The 22,970-nt window shown below is 46.7% G+C and overlaps 1 long non-coding RNA gene across 1 annotated transcript; it reads left to right on the forward strand.

The window, feature by feature from the left end:
* Positions 1-6,437: 6,437 nt before the first annotated feature.
* Positions 6,438-13,208, forward strand: LOC127471629 (uncharacterized). The gene is made up of 3 exons (XR_007904711.1): positions 6,438-6,567; positions 11,581-11,784; positions 13,119-13,208. It is a non-coding gene; the product is annotated as an uncharacterized LOC127471629 (long non-coding RNA).
* The last annotated feature ends 9,762 nt before the right edge of the window (positions 13,209-22,970 follow it).

A 22,970-nucleotide genomic window follows, 5' to 3' on the forward strand; every position in this document is an offset into this window, starting at 1 on the left:
AAGATCATGAGGCCCACCCTTGGGTCCTCCCTTCTTGCTGGGCAGACCTTGTTGCTCCATGTTTGCCTGGAGGCTCCTCAGAGCTCCTGCTGTTCATGTTGGTCCTGGTGGCATCCAGGTAGGTGGGATTTACTTGGAAAGAAATAACAGATGTTTTAGGCTTGGCAATTGCCATGTGCTGAGAAATGCCAGTGTTACATGAGGAGTTTTTTTGGTTTTAGCTGAAAGAGGAGGAACCTCAGCCTCCCCTCAGGAGCTCTCAAAAATTGTCAGAGGACTGTGTTGGGGGTAAGAAAACTGGTCAGAAAAATGTTTTCCCCTGTTTTATCAGTAACCATTTGATATCTTCATCACCCAAGGACATGGTCACTGTTTTGTCCTGGCTGATGATGCCTTTGACTAAAACATCAATGATGGTTTCTAAAACAGCTGAGAAATTTGGGATAATTTCAGTAGCTATTAATGAGCTACAGCCTCGCTGAGGATGAAGTCTTCAGAGAAAGGAAAGGCAAAGGTAAAGGGATTTTGTAAAATTACTGGTACTGATTAGGTGCAAGAGAAGTTTTACTCCCATTTGTTTTAATTTCTGGCTGAGTATGGACTCTCTGAGTGCAGACTCCACAAATCTCAGCTGAGATGCTCAGGACACACACCCAGGGAAGCCACAGGAGCCCATCCAGGGCTCCTGTTCAGAGCTATGGCAAGGACTGGACAGAGGTCCTGCTCCTCTGCAAACCCAGCAGTGGGGCTCCAGCTCCTGCAGCATCTTCTTGAGGTCTTTTCCTTGTTTCCTGTTTCCATGGCACTGCTTAGGATGAGTTTTTAGTGCTTTGCAATAAAAGGACACTCAAGTTGGGCTTTGTAGTGGGAAGTGATGGGATGAACATCTAGGCTGAGTTCAGCCTGCTCAGCTCAGGGCTTTGTGACTACAGAGAGCTCTGGAATGGAGGAACATAGGGAAGCTATTTGAGAAGATTTATATCTTTAGAAGATATATATGGTGCTTTAAATGCAATTGGGGGGCTCAGCTAAAGGTTCTGCATTAGCTCATTAAAGGGTGGCAGCTGTAACGAGCTGTTGATGCTAAATGAGGAGAAGCCCCACCACTACCCTGTCCCAGCACTCCAGGATCCCAGGAGAGGGGAACAGACAGGCTACTGCAAGGAATCCCAGGAATTTCCTCAGCTGGATTTAGCAGCCTGATATTTGATATGACCGATATATAGAATATTGTTTGTTGGAACAGAAACAGCCCCTGGGGCAGAGGGAGCACAGCACAGGCAGCCCTGGATTTGGGCAGAGGAATTCTGGCAAATGAGCTCACACACTTGGAGCCAAATGCAGTGTGGTTTTTTCACTTCTTTTGGATGTCCAGGCAGAGCTGGAATTTTGGGGTTCATCAGAGGTGCTGTGGAGGTTCTTCGCAGTGTCAGGACCTCCCTGAGCTGCTCCAGGCTTTGTGTGCAGCACCCCTGGTTCTTTGGGAGGCTGAGCTGCTGTGGCACCACATAAAGGAACACGTGGGGACAATGTGGAGCTCCTGAGCAGCCTTTGGGACTGCAGCAGTGGTGCCAGGATCCCTGAGTCCTGCAGGACCTGAGGATTCTCCAGCCCTGCCACCCCAGGGGGGTCTGGGGGGAACGGACACGCTTTGGCCTCTCGTCCCTTTTAATGGCTCTGCTCAGCTGCAGCTTAGAGCCAATTAATTTTATGAATCCTATTTGTAGCTCATGTTCCTCCTTATATAATCCTCATTTGTTTCAAATGAGCAGAGTGTGCCCCTGAGATTCTAAACATACCTCTTTATTAGAGTTCAAACAGAAACTGTTACCTACAGGAGCTAAACTTAGCACTAATGCATGAAACGAGATGAAGAGATCCTTTTAAACCCCCTCCCAAGTGTTAGATAACATGGACTGCACAGGGAGGGGAGAAGGGACTGCAGAGTGCTGTGAACAGCAGCTTTAATGGTCTATTGTAATTATTTCTCCGGGAAGGAGATTAAAAACCAAAACTGCAGCCACTGGTTGCACAGCAATCGGTCTCTGATCTTCCTGAAGCCGGACAGACCAAGCCTGGCCTCCCCCTGCCCTCAGGACAGGCTTGGGGAAGGTTTGAGAGCAGTTTTATAGCTGAGAACACGTGATTTTAATTGCCTTTATTGCTGCTTTGCCACATGAACACCGTTTCACGTTGCTGAGTGTTCTGGATGCCCCAGTTGGGATATTGGTCTCCCACCTCCACAATTCCCTTCACAACCTGTGGTTCAGCTGCCAAGGATATCCTGTTCAAGTCAAAGCATGAGAGAACCCACATTGTTTCAGATATTGAAGGTTTCAATGAGCTGAAAAATGTCCAGTTTTCTAACAAGCCCAGAGCTGGAGAGCAGGAGGAGAGAGGGAGGCAAGTCCAGGGAACTCTGGCATTATGACCATGGCACAGCTCCAAAATCCAGGCTTGTCAGTCCTGCCAGAGGTGACAGATCTTCTGAGGGCTCAGCAGAATTTGACTTCAAACTGCAAATTGGGTAAAGAGCTCACAAATTCACGAAGGTCTCAATTCAGCCACGATCATTTTCTGTGCCACAAACAGAAGTGAAGAAGAGCAGAGGTTGTCTGTGGGCTCTCCAGTGGCAATTCTGCCCTGGGAGAAGCTGGGCTGGGAAGAACTGGGGGTGTGGGGGAGCTGGGACTGCCCCAGGCACAGGTTTGGGGAAAGGGGCTTTCCTTTCTGGTTTTGTAGTGGATATGTGGAATCAAACAAAGATTTTACACAAGAAACACAATTAGATGTGGCCTTTTAGCTTGGCTTTATAATCTCCCACCAATGCACTGAGGAGCTGCTTTTCCTCCTGCTCCCAAAAATGTGTCTCAGGGTTGGAGCAGAAAGGTGACTGTGGCTGTGGCTTTTTTAAATGAAATCAAAATGTGTCTTTCATCCTCTTGTGTCCCTAAAACAATTTATCCCACTGTAATTATTAGCATTCTCATTAAGAACAGTTTAGCTGAAAACCGAGACACAAAGACAGCAGTGACTTCATCAAATCCAGATAAAGCAGGTTCCTAATTCACTTCTCTGCTTTGAAATAAATCCTCAGAGCATCAATTACTGTATCTGTTGTAAAGCAATTACTATCAGCCTCCATTGCTCCCCTTTACACATTTTAATTTAATCATTATTTTTGCTTTAAAATCCAGGGTAAGGAATTTCACAGTTCCTCAGGAAGAACTAAAGCAGACAACAACAACAACAAAAAAATCCTGTAAGAGCAGAAATTACTTTCTTTTGTAATCAGGTTGATTAGACTCATGTATAATCATACACAGCAGGTGGGAAGATTAACATTTCACTAATTCCTAGTGGTCATTACTGCAAGGAAATTTAATCTGCAGAGTTCACAGGGATTGCAGTTGCATGCTGGTAAAGCTCATTTAAAACACAGAGCAAGACCAACACAACTTTGTATTCTGGAATCCAGTTTTACTCAGAACTATTTTGGCCTGCAGGCAACACACATACACCAGGATCTTCTGCTTAATTGAGGAATAGATTTGTATTGATCAGCCCACTTAACAAGCACATCCAGAGCCCTTCCTGCTCTCCTTGCTCGGTGGGGACGCAGGCAGGCCCTGGTGGGTTAAGCTACCTGATAAAATAGGTATTTTTACAACAAATGCATTCTTCTGTGTGGGGGCTGTGTTAGTGCAGGGCACTGAGAGGGTCAATTCTCATATTCGGATCAATTCAGAGAATTCTGCTGAAGTTGAACAAATCATTAATTTTTTTACCTGGAAACAAAAAGAGACATCATTATTCTGATCAGATTCTGCTTCACTAAACCTGGATTTTTCCCCAAACTAAAGGACCCAGCAGCCTCCAGGGTGAAAGTTCTGCTCATCTGCTCCTCCTGCACCTCTGAGCTCTGCCCTTCTTCCTTCTGGTTCCTCCCAGCAGGAGCCTTTCCATGGACACCCAGGGGTGCAGCTCAGGGTGGTTGGACTGAGCTGGGAATGCCTGAGGGAATCTTGGATGGGTCAGGAGGGGGGAGTGCTCTGCTCTTTTGCTTGGATGGGCTCTGGCTGAGGTTTGGCTGGTTCCTGTCTCTCACAAGCAGAGGAAGGTGAAGGAGCAGAAAGGGGGGTGAGTCTCAAGTGAACAGGTCTCTGGGTGGGAGGGGAAGCAGAGCCCGAGGGCAGCAGGTGGGCACCGTCCTCCTCCTGCTTCTCCTGGGGCTCATCCCCTGGGCTGCACCACCTCGAGACCCCAGTGGCAAAAACCCACCAGGACACTGGGGTAGAACGATGGGGAGGAAGGGTTTAAACTGGGCACGTTGGGCTGGATTGGGCTGGACTGGAATAGGATGTTATTCCAACTCCAAATCCTCCAGGTGCCACTGAGCCTGTGTTTTACTGAACGTCAGAGATTCTTGCTGTGAAAATTGTGCTGATGTTACACTGATGTAATGCTGGGGTCCTTTTACTTTTGCTTGATTTTCAAGGTCTGGGGTGCAGAATAACAGCCACAAAACACGTAGCATGAATCAAGTGAAGTGCAGCTGAACTGGGTTAATAGTGGTGTAGATGATGGTTTAAAAATTGAGAACAGCTAAAAATAGGACTGCACTGATGTTAATGTATTAGCCCGATAAAGGGACTGATTTCAGAAAGAATTTCTTCCTGGAAAGGGTGGTCAGGCACTGGCAGGGGCTGCCCAGGGAGGTTTGGAGTCCCCATCCCTGGAGGTGTCCCAGGAAGGCCTGGCTGTGGCACTCAGTGCTCTGGGCTGGGGGACAAGGTGGGGATGGGGCACAGGGTGGACCCATGGGCTGGGAGGGCTTTTCCAGCCTCAGGGATTCTGGGATTGTGTGATTGTCACTCTTCAGTCAGTGTCTGGCTCAACCCTTCTCTTCAGAAAGAGCTCAGTGTCCTGGTTTGATCGTGGCCAAAATACCAAGTAATCCACTCAAACAACTGGGTGTACACAGAACTTAGTGCTCACTGCATCCAGAATTCAAAGATATTATTGGGATTCAAGCAATGGAGTCACCAAGCAGAGCTGGAGGGTTTGCTGCCATGAGGTGCCAGAGAAACCCTGGGAGGGAATTTCCATCCCACACAAAACCAGAGAGTTCAAATCCATGATGGTGATGGGATGCCCTGAATGGGCAAGGGAAGGGCTCCCTCACTCCTGGCATCCCAACTCCGGGCCTGATGTTTGGCACGGCCCATCTTGGGGTTCCAAGTGAACCATGAGGTGAGTCTGGCCATCTGTATGCAGAGGAATAAATCCCCCTGAACCCCCAGAGATCTGCTCTCTAACGATGCCACGGTACAAACAGGGCCCTGAGCTGCTTCAGACACGTCCACCAAATTTTGGCTGACGTTTATCAGTTTATATGAGGGAAAATTTATGGCTGCAACCGAAATGAAACAGTGCTTTGGACAAGGAGAAATGGATTGCAGGTGCAAACAAGCATGAAATGAAAATCTACTAATGAATTTCCATTAGCAACTAAATACATAATCGAATAATTTTTAGCCAACATAGAGCAATGAGAAAATCAATTTATTCCTCCTAAGTACCACTAAATGGATTGATGCTCTACTAAAGCTAAGGCTGGTTTTGTTTAGTGAAAGCTGAGCTTTGGATTCAACTCACAACAGCAGAAGATGGGTTTGCTTTTGAGTATGAATGGAACATATTTTCCTTGGAAACCCCAAATAACATAAGGTAATATATAGTTATATATATATTAATTAATATGTAGTATTTCCATCTGAAGGCTGGAAGTTAAAATATCTCAGGAAGATGGACCAGCACTGGTACATCTTAATTGACTCAGGAATATCCAATAGTGAACTAAGCCTTGTTCTTCATTGCTCTTGAAGCAACAATGTCCTAAATTTCCTTTCTTCTTCCCTGAAAAACAGCCTCTAACCTGAGTTCTCTTTGCCTAATGTTTCTCACCTTATTCAATTATGGCAAATATTTTCTTTGAGGCCCTGGCACAGGTTGCCCAGAGAAGCTGTGGCTGCCCCTGGATCCCTGGAAGTGTCCAAGGCCAGGTTGGAGCACCCTGGGCTAGTGGAAGGTGTCCCTGCCCATGGCAGGGGGTGGGATGGATGATCTTCAAGGTCCCTCCCAACCCAAACCATCCTGAGATTCTGTGATTTGTGTAAATATAAAAGACACCTGAAAATACCTTGTTTTCATAAGAACCTGTAAGAAAATATCTGTGAACTTTAAACCCAAATGAGATGTGAATTGCCTGGAATTTTAACTTAAAAATTAACTCATTTTGTCTAAGAAAATGCCCATATTTTGGATCCATCTAATGACAATTTCCCATTGACTCCAGCTGGCTTTGCATCAAACCTCAGTGTGCTCTACAACAGGAAAATGAGAGAAATCAGTATTTTTCTGTCTTTCTGCAGAACTGTGAGTGCTGGAGTAACCTGCAGATACCCACGAGGTCTCCCCAGATGCACCTACAGGGATGGGATGAGCAGGAAAGTGGTGACAGGGAAGAAACCAGGAACAAAAGAAAGCCCAAATATGAGTTTCCAAGTAAGTTTTGACAAAGTGTTGGAAAACACACCCTCTCCACAGCCTCTCCAGCTGCACCACTCTGCTCAGTGCAGGGCCATCTGAAGTGTATCTGCCTTCCCATCTTCCTCTAAAACTCTAAATGAGAAACAAATCAGAATTTTATAACCTTCCACAGCCCCTGCCATAACCCTGTGTATCAGCAGCATCCTTTATCTCCCACCGGCTGGAAAGCTCCCATTTTCATTGCCTGAATCACCAGATTCATTCATCAAACATGACAAATGCCTCCAAAACACTAAATCACACCACTCCATCTCAATGGGCTACATAATCGTTGTCAGGCCACCAATAAATCTGAAAATATCTGTGTTCCACACTCAAATCTCTCCAGCTCCTACCAGGGCCGAGAAACTGCAGCAGCAAAGCTGAACCCTAAGTCAAGTTAAATTTAAGAATTTTGCAGGCCCTCAAAAATTTGATCCACTCGTGAATTTGTGTGAGGCTGATTTATTTTTAGGGGAAAAAAAAAAAAGTGTGTTTTTTTTCTACCCACAGGAATGATTAATGGACTAAGAGGCTTTTTTCCCCAAGAATAAGGTTATATCTTAGTAAGTACAAAAATATAGAAGGGAAAAGCAATTTCCTGCTCTCCTGGGGAGCTACCTGGGTGTGGCATCCCAGAGGCATTGGAAGGGGATGGCAATATCCTACAGCTTCCAGAGGGACAGGGATGCAGCAGAGCTCTGTTTGATGGGGCCCTGCCCCCAAAAGGCAGTGCCAGGAGAACACTGAGGCCACTGCAGGTCAAACTTTGGGATGGCCCAAAGAAAGGAGAAGTTGGGCTGTGGACACAGGAGCAAAATGCCCCGAGGGTCCCATCTATGAGCTGAGCAGGGAGAGCCACGTGTGCCCTGCAGGGAAAGCAGCAGTGCAGGGCATTGATACCCTCAGTTAATGAACTCAGCCCTTCTCTCCAGAGCTGCTTGAGGAGAGGCAGGTGGTGCTACCCCAGATGACCTGGGCTCACCCAGGAGCACAGCCTGCAGTGAACTGGTTTTACTTCCATGGAGCTGGTTCTCCGTGGTCAGGGTTTAAACAGAGGGTTAAATCATGGAATTATAGATGGTTTGGGTTGGAAGGGACGTTAAATATCATCTATTTCCATCCTCTTGCCATGGGCAGGGACACCTTCCACTAGCCCAGGTTGCTCCAAGCCCTGTCCAACCTGGCCTTGGACACTTCCAGGGATGGGGCAGCCACAGCTCCTCTGGGCACCCTGTGCCAGGGCCTCCCCACCCTCACAGGGAAGGATTCCTTCACAATATCCCATCTATCCCTGCCCTCTCTTAGTTTAAAGCTGTTACCCCCTGTTCTATCACTCCAGGCCCTTGTCCAAAGTCCCTCTCCAGCTTTCTTTTCTCATTTTAAAAGTTTTGTAGAAGATGCAGGAATATAAACATTTCCTCTTCAATGCTTAGAACCCAAACTGAGAAGCCTTGTGTCTGTGTGTGGGATTGCAACGTGGGCATGCAGGAAATCTTTGTTTTCAGTTCACACATGAACCTTGATTTTTTTAAGAGTGTTTATATGCAGATATTTTCATACACATTGTCCCCAGGCAAGGATCCCCCTCACTGCTCTGCAGCATTTTCTCAGATCTTTGCTGAGTGCTATTTATTGCATTTTTCATTTTAACTAACCCAGGTCAAAAAGGAGACTTGCCTGGGATTTTCACTGTGGTTTTGCCCCCCAGTTCCCACTGAAACTGAGTGTGTGATTTTGCTGTAAAAGAAAAAAAATAATGCTGATTTTGCAAGAATGCAAAACCTGTGCTGACTCCAGTGGGAGTTGTGCATCTGGAGTGATTAAAGACCAGAGCCACTGCATGGGATTAGCCTGGGATCTGGGAATGAGTGTGATTAACAAGGTAACTCTGCCTTCTAAATAAGGGGCATCTTGGGGTGACCAAAACCCCCAGTCCTGCTGCTGTTTGTTCTCTGGACTCCTGAAGTTGCTTCTCCTTCCACATCTCTCCAGGTGAGCTGACTTTCCAGAGAGCCCCCCTGCCAGCAGGGCTGTCTCAGGTACTGTGGGAGGAAGGATCTGTCAAATTGCCATGGCTGTAGATAATTCCACTACTATTTTTCCCCAACCCCATCTGATTTACTCCAGTGATAAATCCAATGTGCTATATAAACATTTATTTCCTTGACAGCCCGGTTTGCTGTTAGAAAAATGCCCGAACCTGGGACCTGTTATGGCAAGTGACAGGTAAAAATTCAGTGTGTGCAGGCTCACTGTGCCCAGGATATACAATTATAGCACTTGAACAGTCAGAAAACACGTGTTACAAACCCACAGCCACCTCATTATACAGGAGGAGCCACCAGGGATGCACCTGGGGACAGGAAAAGCAGTTCTTCTCAGCCCCTTGTCATATTCAGTGTTAACAGGGCTTGAGATTAAACTACCTGAAATATTTTCCAGTGGTAAGAACTCAAAGTAATGATTCTTGCAGCCTAATGGCCCCCCCAGACCAATTTTTTAACCCATTGTTTGATGCAGTTTTACCTGACAAGCTGAAGAGAGATGTCAGGAAGTTAAACCTGGGCATGAGGCTGCTTTGATGTGAAAAGCAGCCAGAGCTGGGCAGGAGGGGATTTCCCCAGCTGAGAATTACAAAAGAACATCGTGTTTCAGAGGCAGATTCCGAGGGAAGGGTGTAAACCAGGCCTTGCACCAGGATCAGCACAAAGGCTGAGCACCCTGAACATCCCAGGGAATGCTGCTCCAGGGGTCTGTTTTTAGACTGGAGCTTTGTTTCACTTCATTGGGTGCTGAGGGTCCCTGGTTGTGCCCACAGAGCTGAGGAACCTCCCCAGGAGCCACGACCTGGAGCTGCGGCTTCAGGAGCTCTGGCAGCACAGGCAGGTTGGCATTCCCAAACTCCCTCTGAGGCTCCTGTTCCACCAGAACACAGGCAGGATGGGTCTGGCAGGCTCTTCCCTCTCTCCTGTTTGCTGGCAGGACCTCAGGAGTAGAAGACGTGGCCCATGTGGGTGTGGGGCTGCTCCAGAGCTGCTGGAACACAAAAATACCCCTGTGGTGCCTCATCAGCTGTTTCCACATAAAGAATACTTCAGAAGGAGCAGAAAAAAAATGCTTTGTGCAATTACAGATATCCAAGAGGACTTGGGACAGTGGAATGTGAAGAACTGAGTGACCAAATCAGCCTTCTCCTCTTGGAAGAGCTCCATGACACGGCTGCTCTTGGCTGTCCTCCCTTCCCTCAGCTGCCTGGGCCTCCTGCTCTGCCCTGACACTGCTGAGCTCCTGCACTGCCACGCTCCATTTATCCAAATAATGGGCTCTTGAAGAAAAATGCCCCTTTCCCAAGGCTGAGAAATGGCTGGATCAGGGGAAGCAGCACTTGGAAGTTTTCCTGGGAGGTCTCTGGCTCCAGGGCTGCTCAGGAGCTCACCCAGCCCAGCCCTGCACGTCCCACCATGGCCTTTCCTTTAAAAACCCCCCAACCAACCTCCCTCAGTGCAGGATGAAATGGGAACCTGGATTTTTTCAGGTTTCCACAAGGAGACTCTTTAACCCCAGGACGCAAAGCTGCTTTCCACAGATGTGATTTCCCAGTGAAATTGTCCCTCATGTCATGGTGCATGGGAATGACAGGTTTGGGAAGCTGTGGGTAACAGAACTGTTGTCACCTAGGTGTGCCCAGAGCACTCAGTCTCTATTCTGGCCCAGAGTGGACATGCTGAGGTCCATGTCAGGTGCTGCACGTGCAAACCTAAACCATTATTTTCATGAAAATCAAATCTAGATTGTAGCAAAGCAGCTTTATTGTTGGCACCTAACTAGTTTTCTAAAAATATATAGAATAATAAAATATATAAAAATATATTATAAAAGATATAAAAAATATATAATATGTATAAAAATATAAAATAAAATATATAATTATTTTAAAAATGAATAATGCTAATAGTCACTTAATGATGTGAAATCACACTTATTGCTCCGACTTTTCCCAGGGGAATGTGCAACTAAAAAGAGGTTGGACTTTTTGATCTTGGAGATCTTTTCCAACCTAAATGTTTCCGTGGGCCCATGGTTCCAGAACCCTTCAGGGTGGTATAACCAGGTGTGGCTCTGCCCTTCACCCAAAGCACCCACGAGGAGCAGCACCGGTGGATTTGGTGCTCAGGGTGTGGTGATGGACAGACCCTGCCTGTCCAACACCAGCACAGGCCCCTGACATCTCCAGAGCACTTCTGGAATTGCCTTCTCGTGCTCTCTGGGGGTTTTGATCCCTTTGGGTATCACAAGGGGTGGGACTGTGTGAGAACAAAATGTACCAGAAATAAATAATGATGCGTGAGCTATGGAGGTGGTTGGGGTGAAGGAGGTAGGATTGGGAGTGGGAGAAAAAAAACTGCAGTTTTTCCAGTCCAGCTCACCAGTCCCCTGTGTGAGGACTAATTTCAGAGATAATTGGTACATGATTTCCTGATTATAATCTATTGTTGTCTGTGCCCTGCCAAATAAAGCCCTGGCTAATTCCAGATAACCACGGGGTGATTCCACAGTTACTCTGCAGTGAGAGTGAGGGCTGGTTAATGATCTCTGAAGATCACATCATTTCATTCTGGGCTGGTGGTAGTTACAGCAAGCTGGGCACAAAGGGGTCACTGTGCAGGCACCAGCCCCAGTTAATTCCAGAGGCAGGGGGAAAGAAAGGTGCTGCTGATCCCACCTCAGTGTGCCAGGGTCAGCCCAGAGCCTGAGGAAAAGCACAGGATAATTTGCTATTTTGGGTGCAAAACTACTCCTCAACCCTCTGAAGGGATCAGAGAGCTCCCTCCCTGAACAGGGAATGTGTGCCAGGAATTACCACCCAGAACAGGCTCATCTTCAACAGGGCCTTGGGAATGTTTGGGAATTGCTGGAGGTAAAATAAAACCACTGTGGAAAAGCACCAACACTCATTGCTAAGGCTGCTATTTGTCCTTTTTCCAGTGTTTTCCTGGCTTCAGGTGTGATTCTCCACTTCAGTGAACCTGCTGGGTTGGGTTATGGAGGGAGAAGGATTGACCACATTCACCTGTGGTTTCCAGAAGAAGAGAAGGGTGCAGCCAGTTCTCCTCTCCAAAAACAGGCCCTGGGAGCTCAATAGATTGGAAATAACTTAATGAAAACCTACAGTTTGTCCAACAAAATCAGGTAAATGATTTTCAGCTTGCTGGAAATGATTATTGGGTTTAGATAAAATTTGTCAAACAGTTGTGAACCAAAAGGAAAGAAAATTATCAGAAAGAAAACCCAACAGCTTTGAGATGTTTCTGACTTTTGTTTGAAAATGGTGCTTTCATTTCACAGGGAGCTAAAAAAAGCCTCTTGGAGGCTTTAAAGGACTGTAAAAACTAACTGGGCTGGATAAAAAATAAGAAGTCACCTTGAAATAAAACTTTTTTTGGAGGGTGGAACAACCCAAAAATATATTTTATTGCCTTTTTCCTTTAATTTCTTTGGCTACAAAATGAAAAGAAAATAATGATTATTTTGCAAAGCCCATGAAACTGGTCCCACCTGCACCAGCAGTTCAGAATTTACTCCCAACTTAACCAGCTCTGTGGTGTTTAGATTCAATAAAAAGGTAAAATTCTCTTATAAGATTTTTTTTTTTTTAAATCCTGCTCCCTCTTTTTTTGAAGGCTGGAAGGCACATAAAATGCAATTCTCAGCAGAAGGATGTAATTGGGAGAAAATGTAATAGATGGTCTGTGTTTCTCTTTGAAGTTGCCATTGATCAGTGCTGCTGAGATGGGTTTTCTAATCCATAACTCAGAAACATGAAGGAATTGTCACTTTATTCTTTGGGTGTATGTGATTCACCTCCTACAAAAACAGACTCAGGACTCCTGAGTGGTTTTATCCAGAGTGGTTTTTATCCAGGTTCTTCTTGTGAGATGGTGTAAAATGGGGAAGAATCAGGCTCCCAGTTGGAGTGTTTTCTGTAATACAGATTTTTCCTCACATTAAGGAAAACAGCAGCAGTTGTGGGACTTCTTTTTTATGTCTGAATTTGGTGTAAGAAAACTGCATCTAATACCTTCTGCTCAAAGAATGTGCTCTCAGCCAGCTGAACAGTAATTAGGAGATGATTCCCCCTCCTCTCGAGGCAGCTTGTGTTGAAAAACCAAACCTTTCACAAAGAGGGGAGAACCATCTGTGTGATCTCTTTGGGAAGGGATGAGTTTTGAGCAGCACCTCCGTGTAATAACTTGTTCCCATAATGAAGGCAGTTAGTGGGATGAATTCCCGTGGCCCTAATTGGCACAAACCTGCCAAAGGAGCTCTGGCCACAGCTGTTGGGAAGATCAGGGAGCCACAGACACTCCACCAGCTCCAGGACATGGAGGCAGAAATCTCTCTGGAATTGGGGATGTGCAGAAGAAATGTCCTGGTGCTTAAAGTGCCACTTGTGCTGACAAAACACCTTCTCTGCACCATCAGGTACTGCCAAGCCTTGATCTCTTTGCACTTCATTATTTCAGCTGAAAACCCACTGTTCCTGGCAGGAGTTTCCAAAGGGAAAACATTGAGGACCTGGAGGATCTCACATAAATCACTGCTGGGCCCAGGTAAGTACCTGATATGGGGGAAACCTGCTCACAGAGAGGGCTCCTGGCTTGGAGGAAACTTCTGGTGGTCAGAAATAAAACTGGATCTGTGACAGGGAAGTTTTCTTGTTCTCCTGCCCTTCCCTTTGTCTCAAACATGGAGCAGAAGGGGCTCCCCATGCCTGCTGCCCAAAGGGGGACCACTCAAACCCTGGGGCAGGCACTTGGCTTCCTGACTCTGTTTTGATAAGAGAGAGAGGGAAAAATTATAGTCCTGAGTGAGGAAATGATGGTGATCCAGAATTCAGAATAACAGTAATTAATAAATAATGAGGAGAGCTGTGAAGAAAATGAATTTTTCAAGGACTCTGAAGAACACGTTTAGAGCTGAGGTCTGGAACCTGCAGGCAGAGAACTACAACCTTCATCTGACTGCTCACACACAGCAGGTTGATCAGAAGTTTGGTAATTAGCTGCTTCTAAATTACCTTTTGCAGCTGGTCTGGTATTGGTGAAGTGGTTTGGAGTGATGCTTTCCACTGGTTTGTGCTGGTTTGAAGAAAGAGAAAGAAAACAGTGATTTGTTCTACCAAACTGTCTTCAAGCAGCAGTTTTTTTTGAGGCCAATGTATTTGGGATGTGTTGTCCTGCTACTTAACCTCTGCTTTTCCATCTCTTTGTGCCAAGCACGCTGGTTCCCACTCAGGGGCTGACTAATAATTCTTCATTAACAGCCTTTCAGGTGTTCTTGGCATCTGTTTTTGCCCAGAATCCTCCTCACCTTCTTCCTTTAGGAATCCTGTCCAGTCCTTCCCCGTGGCCAGAACCTGAGGCAAACAATTAAATATACATGACAGGCAGGTATTTAGATGAGCCTGGATTTGTTAAGGGTTCACTTCCACCTTGGAACTAAACTAAATGTTGCTTTCATCTATTTTTAAAGAAATGCCTGGTTTTGGTTGGGAGCTCTGCTCCATCTGTTCCTTGGATGGTTTTAAATACAGCCCCAGTGGTTGTGTCTGTAGGAAGCACATGTGGGTTTTATGCCACCAGATGAGGATTCACACAAACCAGGTCTCTCTTACCTCCAGGATTCTTTGGAATGTCAACTTTCAAAATCAAATTTAATGATGATTTCTGTTAATTACTTGGTGCTGGCACATCTGCTGCACTTCCAGGTGGATTTTTGGACCTGCTTCTTCCAGTGCCCCTCTGCAGCTTAGGGAGGTGTGGAGGCTGTGAGTGCTGTTTGTTCCAAACCTGTTCCTAGAATCCAAGGACTCAGCCTGTGCCAGGCTGAAATTCCCATATATATGGGTGAAATTCCACCTCCATCCCCATATATATGGCTGAAATTCCGTTCCCATTCCAGTGTATGGGATGATGGGAGCTGGTCATGGGGCTCTTGGCAGTCTCTCCTCTCCCATCTTGGGAGTCTCACTCTCATTGTCTGAAAATGAGGGACTGGGAAAACCACAACAGGCAAAACGAGAATAATAATGAGAGAAAAAAATGACTGTAAAGTGCAGCATGTGAAAGACAGATTTGCATATTCATCCCTCTTTAGGGCAGCCCCAATCATGGTTTAGTCTCCATTGATATACCCGGTGTTAGCATTGGAATTCTGAGGAAGATTTCCTACTTTCTGAGGAAGATTTCCTGGTTTCAGGCCCTTACAGGTGGGATGAGGGTGCAGTGGGGGAGGCAGTGGGGTGCCCAGCTGCCCCTGGGCATTCCTGGCTCCAAAGCCTCTCCAGAGGCAAAGCCTCCTGCTGTAACTCCAGGCTGGGAGCTGGATGTCCACGGGCAGTTTCCCACCAGCCCATATTGATCAGGGCACAGAACAGTTTTGTTCTGTGCTCAACAGCCCAGCGTTGGGAATTGGGAGCTGTGGGGAGCCCAGTGACTTGTGGAGCAGGTTGGAAAGAGCAGGGCTGGAAATTGCCTGGGAATTCCCAGTGTGGTTAACAGGGAACATCAGGAGGAACTGGCTGCTCACAAAGTGCCCTGCCAGGCAAAGCCCAATCGATGTGCTGACAGACATCCTGCTGAATCCCAGGGTCTCACTCAATAGTTCTTAGAATAGGTGAAATTTAGGAGGCAGGGAAGGCATTCCATTGCATCTGAAGTGATTCAGGGATGGGAGTGTTGTTGAACTAATCAGGAGTAGATGGATGAGCTTTGGAGCTGCCTGGCTGGGTTTGTTTTGTATATATGCTGCTAAACTGTGTTCAAATGGTTGTGAGTGAAAAGGGACCTACTTGACATAGAAAACCCCATTTCCCTCCTCCAGAGTGTGTTCTGAAAAGGCAGTACAATATTTTTTCCCAAGTATAAATCCAGGAATTGCCTGGAAACTAGGTTAATATATTCATGCAGGAAAGTAGTAACACCCCTCCAGCAATTTTCCCCTCAAACCCCACGACTCCCCCCGGCCTGGCACAGCATCTCCACCCTTCCACAGCCTCACAGGGCTTTTCTGGAGCACTCACTCTTTGTGCCCTTCAGGGCCAACCACCAAACTCTGCCCGAAGGTCTCTCTCAGCTCCTCAGGTACCTCCAGCCTGTACAGTGTCCTCTGCAGTCATCACCCAGCTCAGCCCCAACCACCACCTGCTCCTCTGTGCTTAAGCAGAAGATGGTGTTTGCAGGAGTGCAAAGGTTCCAAAAGGTGATGGCCAAAGTGTTTTAAGGTCTTATATCTTTGCTGGTTAGTGTTGATCAATTAGAAAAATCAGGAAAAAGGAGGGAACACTCACAGAGATCCTTGGTTTGCAAAAGGAACCTATAAAGGAGGTTGCCCAGAGAAGCTGTGGCAGCCCCTGGATCCCTGGAAGTGTCCAAGGCCAGGTTGGAGGGGGCTTGGAGCAACCTGGGCTAGTGGAAGGTGTCCCTGCCCATGGCAGGGGGTGGCACTGGATGAGCTTTAAGGTCCCTTCCAACCCAAACCATTCTGGGATTCTGTGATTCTCAGTATTTGGACAGTGCCAGTGTTTGTTGGGCTGATGGTTGTTGGAAGCAGTTCTGAGCAAGGAGGAGGGGACATGGCAAAGGAAGAGCAAGGTGGCCCTGGACACTGTGTGTCATTCAGCCATTCAGCACAGCAGCCAGTGTTCCAGCTTTTCCAGAATTGCTGCCTGACAGGAAGCCAAGCACTGGAGCAGCAGCATTGCAGCACCACTAAATTCACAATCCTAATGGGAGAGGGAGCCAAGGGGCTGACACAGATGGATGGAGGGGCCTTTGCAATGCAGGAGATATGATTTCAGGAATTACTTAGATCCCTGTAAAACCTTGTTATCCCAGATTATGCTTCCTGAAATTACAGATCCTCTCTCAAACCAGTGTGGCTGTGTCCCGTTTCAGTCCAAGGGCACTTTGTCCTTTAGGTGGAGGGGACCAGTGAGGGCTCTGAAGCCACAGTTCCCTCTTTTGGTCACTCCAGGAGGGAGCTGGTGCTGCTGGAGGGGGATTCATGCTCACTGTGCTCCCACTGCCACGTGAACTGGGAATTTGGGGGGAGGTTTTAAAGGGAGGATGAAAAACACGAACTGTAAGGAAAAATTTGGACTGACACTTGACAACTTCTCTGCTTTGTAAATTCTAAAGGAATTTGAATTGCATGATGTGTTTTCACTTGCAAATGTTTCAGACTTGTTATTTTTCCCTTTTTTCACATATTTTAAGCTTATAGCATTGCAAAGTATTTTTTTTAACTCTGTCCTTGTGGAGGAACAAGCAGAGAGCAATAGCTCAGGAATAACTCCCTTGCAACAGCAGCCTGCTTTTGCCTGAGGGCAAAATAATCCAAAAAGATGTTAATGGTTTTAATTTCCAGTGGTGTAAGAGCTGGTGCTTCTGGAAAGGTGTGATCTTTAAACCTGTAGTAAACTCAGATGCCTCAAGCAGAGCTCGGTGAGCTCTGGGTTCATTAGAGGAGCAAAATATTGGATTGTTTGGAAATACTTTGTGGAAGAGCAACTGGAGTAAAGTAAGCAGATGTTAAACTGAAAGGACTGCAGTGGGATTTGGTCCTGGGCTGGTTTATGCTAAGGAAGGGCAGGAGAAGCCAAATGTTTGGAAGGGAATATTAGACAATGGCAGGAGATGTTTAGATAAACAAAAACCAACCTGCTGAGGGCAAGGATTAAGGGATCAGTGGGAGAGAGATGTAAAAAGAAATGAAGGGGAGGGGAAAAAAGGTTGTAATAAAATTCTGAGAGGATCTGATCAGTTTGTGCAACTGGATTAACCTCTGTGCCCAGAGATCAGCAGCTCCTGGGACTGTCCCCAGCTCCCAGGGCAGGTGGTGTGCCCGTGGCCAGCAAGAGGCTCCTCCAAACTTCGGGTGGAAAACACAAGGAAAACTGAAGCTTGTAAATGGTATGGTGGGGAGGAGGGGAGAAGGAAAAGGGCTTTTTTTGCTTAGTGCCAGCTGGTGCCTTGTCTTTCATGGAAGAGGAGAAAGAGGAGGGAGGAGGAGGAGGTTGGCTCTTCCATGGGAGAGGAGGAGGATGGGAAGTTGCTGAGGAAACGATTGTATTTCCTGGCATGATGGGATGGGGGAATTTGACCATCTTTTGATAGCAACAAAAATGTCTTTGCAAAAATTCTGTGCTTTCCTGGTGGAAAAAAAACAGGAGAGCTGAGTTCTGTGCCCTTGGAAAGGAACTGGGATAAAACAAGTGTGGCCTTTGAAGGTCCTTTGAGGCAAGACATGGTGAGTGGAGCATCTCAGCTTTGCATCTTCTCTGTAAAGGGGCAACTTTCTGTTGTTCTCTTTTTTCATTCTCTTTTTACTGCAGGAAATACTCCTCAGATACTGAAAATAAACAGCAGCTCTTTTCCTACCATTTTCCAACAATGCTTCCAATTTATGGAAGCCTCTGCCCGTCTCAGTAGTGTGAAGCCCAAGTGATGCCCCCCACACCATCTGCTGCCTGCCTTGCTTTGGCACTTTGGGCTCTTGGCAACCCCCTCAAAAAGCATTTCAGTGGGAAAAGCAACATTTTCCCCTCCTTTCCCCGCCTGGAGCTTTCCTGTTAATGGCCCACATTTCCATTTCCACGTGCAGTATAAATCCTGCTTGAGCTTTGTGAGACATTCATTGGGCTCCGTGGGCTATTGTGGAGTTATTCCACTGCTGCTGAGAGCACTTGGAGCCCTTCCTGTTATTTGTCTTCATTCTAGGGAATAAACATGTGGCATTTTCTGCAGATGTGCCTCTTGTACCGAAAAAATCCCCCCCAGCACCAGCAATTAGTGCAGGCACAACAGGCAGAGGTGGAAACACCCTCTGAAAATGCCACACTGGCTTTTCTGAAACGACAGTGTTGACATTCTGGGTTTACATGATCCAAACCCTTGTGTGAGTGCTCTGGGGAGCAGAGGAAGGGATGGGGAATGCTGGGGGTGCTCCTCAGCTTCCCAGCACTGGCTGTTCTGGGTGTTCATTGTCCAGGAGATACCCCCCAGTTGCCACACTCTCCTCCCTGGTGTTTTATTTAGGAAAGGAAGTTGGTGATGAATGTGATCTGGTCACTGTATTTAACATACCCTTGGATAACATTTAAATATGTAATGGCAGAGCAAGCTGTGCTAAACCTCTCACAGCGAGGCAGAGCAAACTCATTTACAAAAGTACTTCAGCAGGAATTAAAATAAAATTTCCATTTTCCACAGTCCCATTCTGATCCTGGTTGCCATTAACTTACTCCCAACCCCATTTGGTATTTCAAACTTGAGTAAATCATCGTGTCTTCCAATTAACTCCCATATTCCAGACAACATAATGTGACTGGTTTCATTCAACCCTGTTGTTTAATAAACAGCTAAACAATTCTTTCTATCTGAGCCACAAAAGAAATGTGCAGTTATGGTGCATTGTGCAGGCAATAATGGGCAGAAGGAAAATTACTGGAAGGAAATTCATCTTGGTTTTGGTTTCTGAGCTCCCCCTGTGAGGGATGGGCATGGCCAGGGAATGAGCTGCTCTCCTGTCGCACACACAGCAATATTTGCAAGGAGAAAGTATTGCACTCCTGTTCCAAATCCCTGGGATTTTTGGCTGCCTAAGCAAAGGCACTGCAGGGGTCAGTCGGACGCTCAGCAGCCCAGAGGGAGCAGAGGAGGTAGCAGTGACTATGAAATATGATTATTTCCATCAAAGAGACAAGTTTGGGAGCTGGGATGCTGGAACAGTGGTGGGAGACAGGCTGGAGGACTCCCTGTTCTGGAACCAGCCAGCAGGCCCAGCTGAATTTAAGGAATGAGACTTATCAGAGTGATGTGAGCTAAACAATCCTACTGCAGTAACAGAACTAGGATGTTAAGTTATTCAGTGGTTAAAAACAGAGAGAATGTGGCTGTAGGGGCTCTGCTCTGCTCTGGGGGTCCCTGCAGAGGCTGAGCACAGCCCTGGGCTGGCACAGGAAGGGCAGTGCACCCTCACAGAGGGTTCTCACTGATGCTTTCTCACTAAAACGGGCAGGTTTGTTGTTACAAGGTGCTCAGAACCTGTGTGAATGATTCTGGTGCCATTGCAGGGGGCTCTGTGTGGGAATATGGACCCCCATGGCCACTGTGCTCTGCAGCACAGGGCTGAGTGCTGGTAAAGGGAATATCAGCACTGGAGAAATGCCCTTCCTGATTGTTCATTTTGAATATTCTCACCAGGAGAGTTTGAGCAGATGTGTAATCAGGGAGGAGAAAGACTGTGGGGTCACTTATCACGGAATCAAAGAATTATAGATGGTTTGGAAGGGACTGTAAAGAACATCTCATTCCACCCCCTGCCAAGGGCAGGAACACCTTCCACTGGCCCAGGTTGCTCTAAGCCCCATCCAACCTGGCCTTGGACACTTCCAGGGATGGGGCACCTTCTCTGGGCAACCTCTTCCAAGCCTGTTATCAAATGGATCACACTTGAATCTGGAATTTCAGCGTCTGTGGCCTTTCCCAAGAAGAGCCCTTGAGATGAGCTGGGCTAAATCCATTCCAATAATGAGCGTGTTCGAGGAACACAATCTCCTCAAAGGATTCCTGGAGCAAGGAAGAGAAAAGGCTTGATGCTTTGACTTCTTTGCTGATCACAGACCTGAAGCCAGGCTGTGGCACGTGGACTCCAGCCTTTGAGGTGGAGGGTTCTGGTTGGCATCACCCACAGTCAGGAGCATCAGTCTGAGCACCGTGAAAATCCTTCTGCTCCATTTTATGCCTGACAGCAAAAATGGGCATCTATTCCTGAAGTAAGGAGCTCCAGCACTGAGGGAAGGCATCTGCAGAGCCAGAGCTGTGGCAGAATGCAAGCAGGGCCATATTGGCAAAAAATGAGGAGTTAATTTAGTGGTGAATGCGCGGATGTTTTTCCCAGATGTGTTTGCAGAGCCATTAAAAGCTGTGTTTAATCTCAGCTCCTCTTGCAATCTGATCCACATTATGCTGCTTCCACATGGAAAAGAGCAGTTAATGGCACTGGATGGCTCTGCCCTGCTCTTGGAGAGGCTGGATGAGGTCTCATTGTCCAGGGCTGCTCTGCCAGGGCACTGGAGGCAGCTCTGGACCCCAGGCACAGGGCTGAGGGCTGTTAATGTCTGTGTGTGCCACACTTGCATGCCAGCACTTGTGACTGAATGAAAACATCCCTGAATTAGTAATGACATTTTTATTTTTAAGGGACTCGAGCTCAGGCAGCATTTTAAAAAATGAATCATGATTTTAGGTGATTTCTTTCTGCATGGATGGTCAGAGCTGCCTGAAAATCGTCTGTGAAAGCTGCTGCAACTTCTGTCTCTAATGGAGGTGCTCAGGCTCACTAAACTGTTTGGCAAACACTGGCTGTCGTGTCTCATCCTGCTGATTAAATTCCATATTTGCATTTCCTTGGATATACAAAGAAAAAGCAAATCAGCAATGAACAGCGCAGTTAGAGCAGGAATAACCAAAGAGGGAGAGAGGAATAACTGCTGGACTGGAGATGACAAAGTGCAGAGCCAGACACACACCCGGGCCCTGTGCAGCAGAGCATCCTGCATCCCACAGAGCATCCTGCATCCCACACTGTCCCACAGCCCACAGAGCTGCCTGGGCATCCCAAGGCCACTTGGGTGCTGCAGGAGGAGCAGGGTAGCCCTGGACTCATTCCCTTCCAGGTCTCCTTGGGGATGCACTGCTGGACACAAACATTCCAGCTCAGCACAGCTCAGATGTTGTGAGTTTTTTTCTTGGTTTTTTTTATCCTTTTCCTTTATTACATCTAAAGGTTTGATATTTTAACACTTGGCCTAATATTAACTAGGGAAATCCAGCAGATGTACTTCATCTTATTAAAGATATGAGCAATCTCCAGTGCTCTGGTATTAATGGGGGGAGATTGACTGAAAATGTTTTGCTTCAATGGCTCTTAAGGAATTCACAGTTCATTTCCAGTCATTAAAATAATTAGTGCTGTGCTCTGACTCCTCTAAGGGCAGAGCTCTAGGGCCTCTGCCCTCTGTGTGAGGGAGGCTGTGAGCTCCCAGCACGTCCCCTCCTCGCTGGGATGCTCCCAGCTTGTGATGGAGGTGATCCCAAACCCTTCCAGAGGGCTGGGAAGACCCAGGGGAAAGCAGGGCTTAAATAGGACTTGGGGGCTTAAATGGCTTTGAGGAGCCTTTCAAAGAAAACATGAATAACCAACCCATTTGTTTTAATGAGGCTGCTCCTGTAATAAAGATAGTCCCATAAATAAGTGATTATAGGATTGAGCCCAAACCAATCGCTCAGGATTAGATGTAACCCACGGGATCAAGCAAAGTCCTTATTTTACTGGAGGCAAGGGAAAAACAGCCTGTTCTTTGCTGGGTCACATTATGGTTCACCTTCCCTCTATGAAGAGATCTTGGAAAGTGTGACTTTAGGTGATATGAGGATGTCAGGCAGAAGGAGCTCTATAATATCACCTCTCTTTCTATACTATTTCTGCTACTAATGCTTAATCTAAAAGTCTGCAATCTTTTTGGAAAAAGCAAAGAGATGTTCTTGTAATTATGGTAACAAAATCTTGAAGATATTTCTGTAAATATGCTTGGAATGGATAAAATTTGGCTCAGGGGAATTGCTGAGGGTGAGCAAAGCTTTTCTCTGCATCAGCAGTTTGGACTGAGGTGAGGTTTATAGGGGTGGAAGGGCTGGATAGATTTGAACGGGTTAGGAATGGGATATTAGAGACACATCAGGAGAACCACAGTGCAAAGGGGCCTCAGGAGCATCCAAAGGGGCTGGAAACCTCTTGGCTGCTTGGTTTGATCCCAAACCAAACGTGACTCAAGGTGAGAAGCTCTCCAGTTGCTCCATGACAATGCAGGATCTTGGGGGCCAGGATCTAGAGAGGATGAGGGGGAATGGCTTTAAGCTGAAAGAGGGTAGATTTAGACTGGGTATTAGGAAGAAATTCCTCCCTGGGAGGATGGGGAGGCCCTGGCACAGGTTGCCCAGAGAAGCTGTGGCTGTCCCTGGATCCCTGGAAGTGTCCCAGGCCAGGCTGGATGGGGCTTGGAGCAACCTGGGCTGGTGGAAGGTGTCCCTGCCCATGGGTTGGGAGTAGATTATCCACTCACTTTAAAGGGATCAGAGGAGTTCAGATGTTTGGGTAAGTTTTCTTTCACTATTCCCTCATTCAGGTTTGATCAGTACCACTCATTGGAGTTTTAGAAAACCAGACAATGAGTGTGTTAGTGATGGGAAAATAGGCAGCAATAAAAAAGGCTGTTGAGACACTCATACAACGATGAGGGAATTTTCTGAACA

Source organism: Manacus candei, unplaced genomic scaffold (assembly GCF_025592945.1).
Source record: "Manacus candei isolate 608988 ecotype Guabito, Panama unplaced genomic scaffold, ASM2559294v1 h1tg000025l, whole genome shotgun sequence".
Taxonomy (NCBI): Eukaryota; Metazoa; Chordata; class Aves; order Passeriformes; family Pipridae; genus Manacus; species Manacus candei.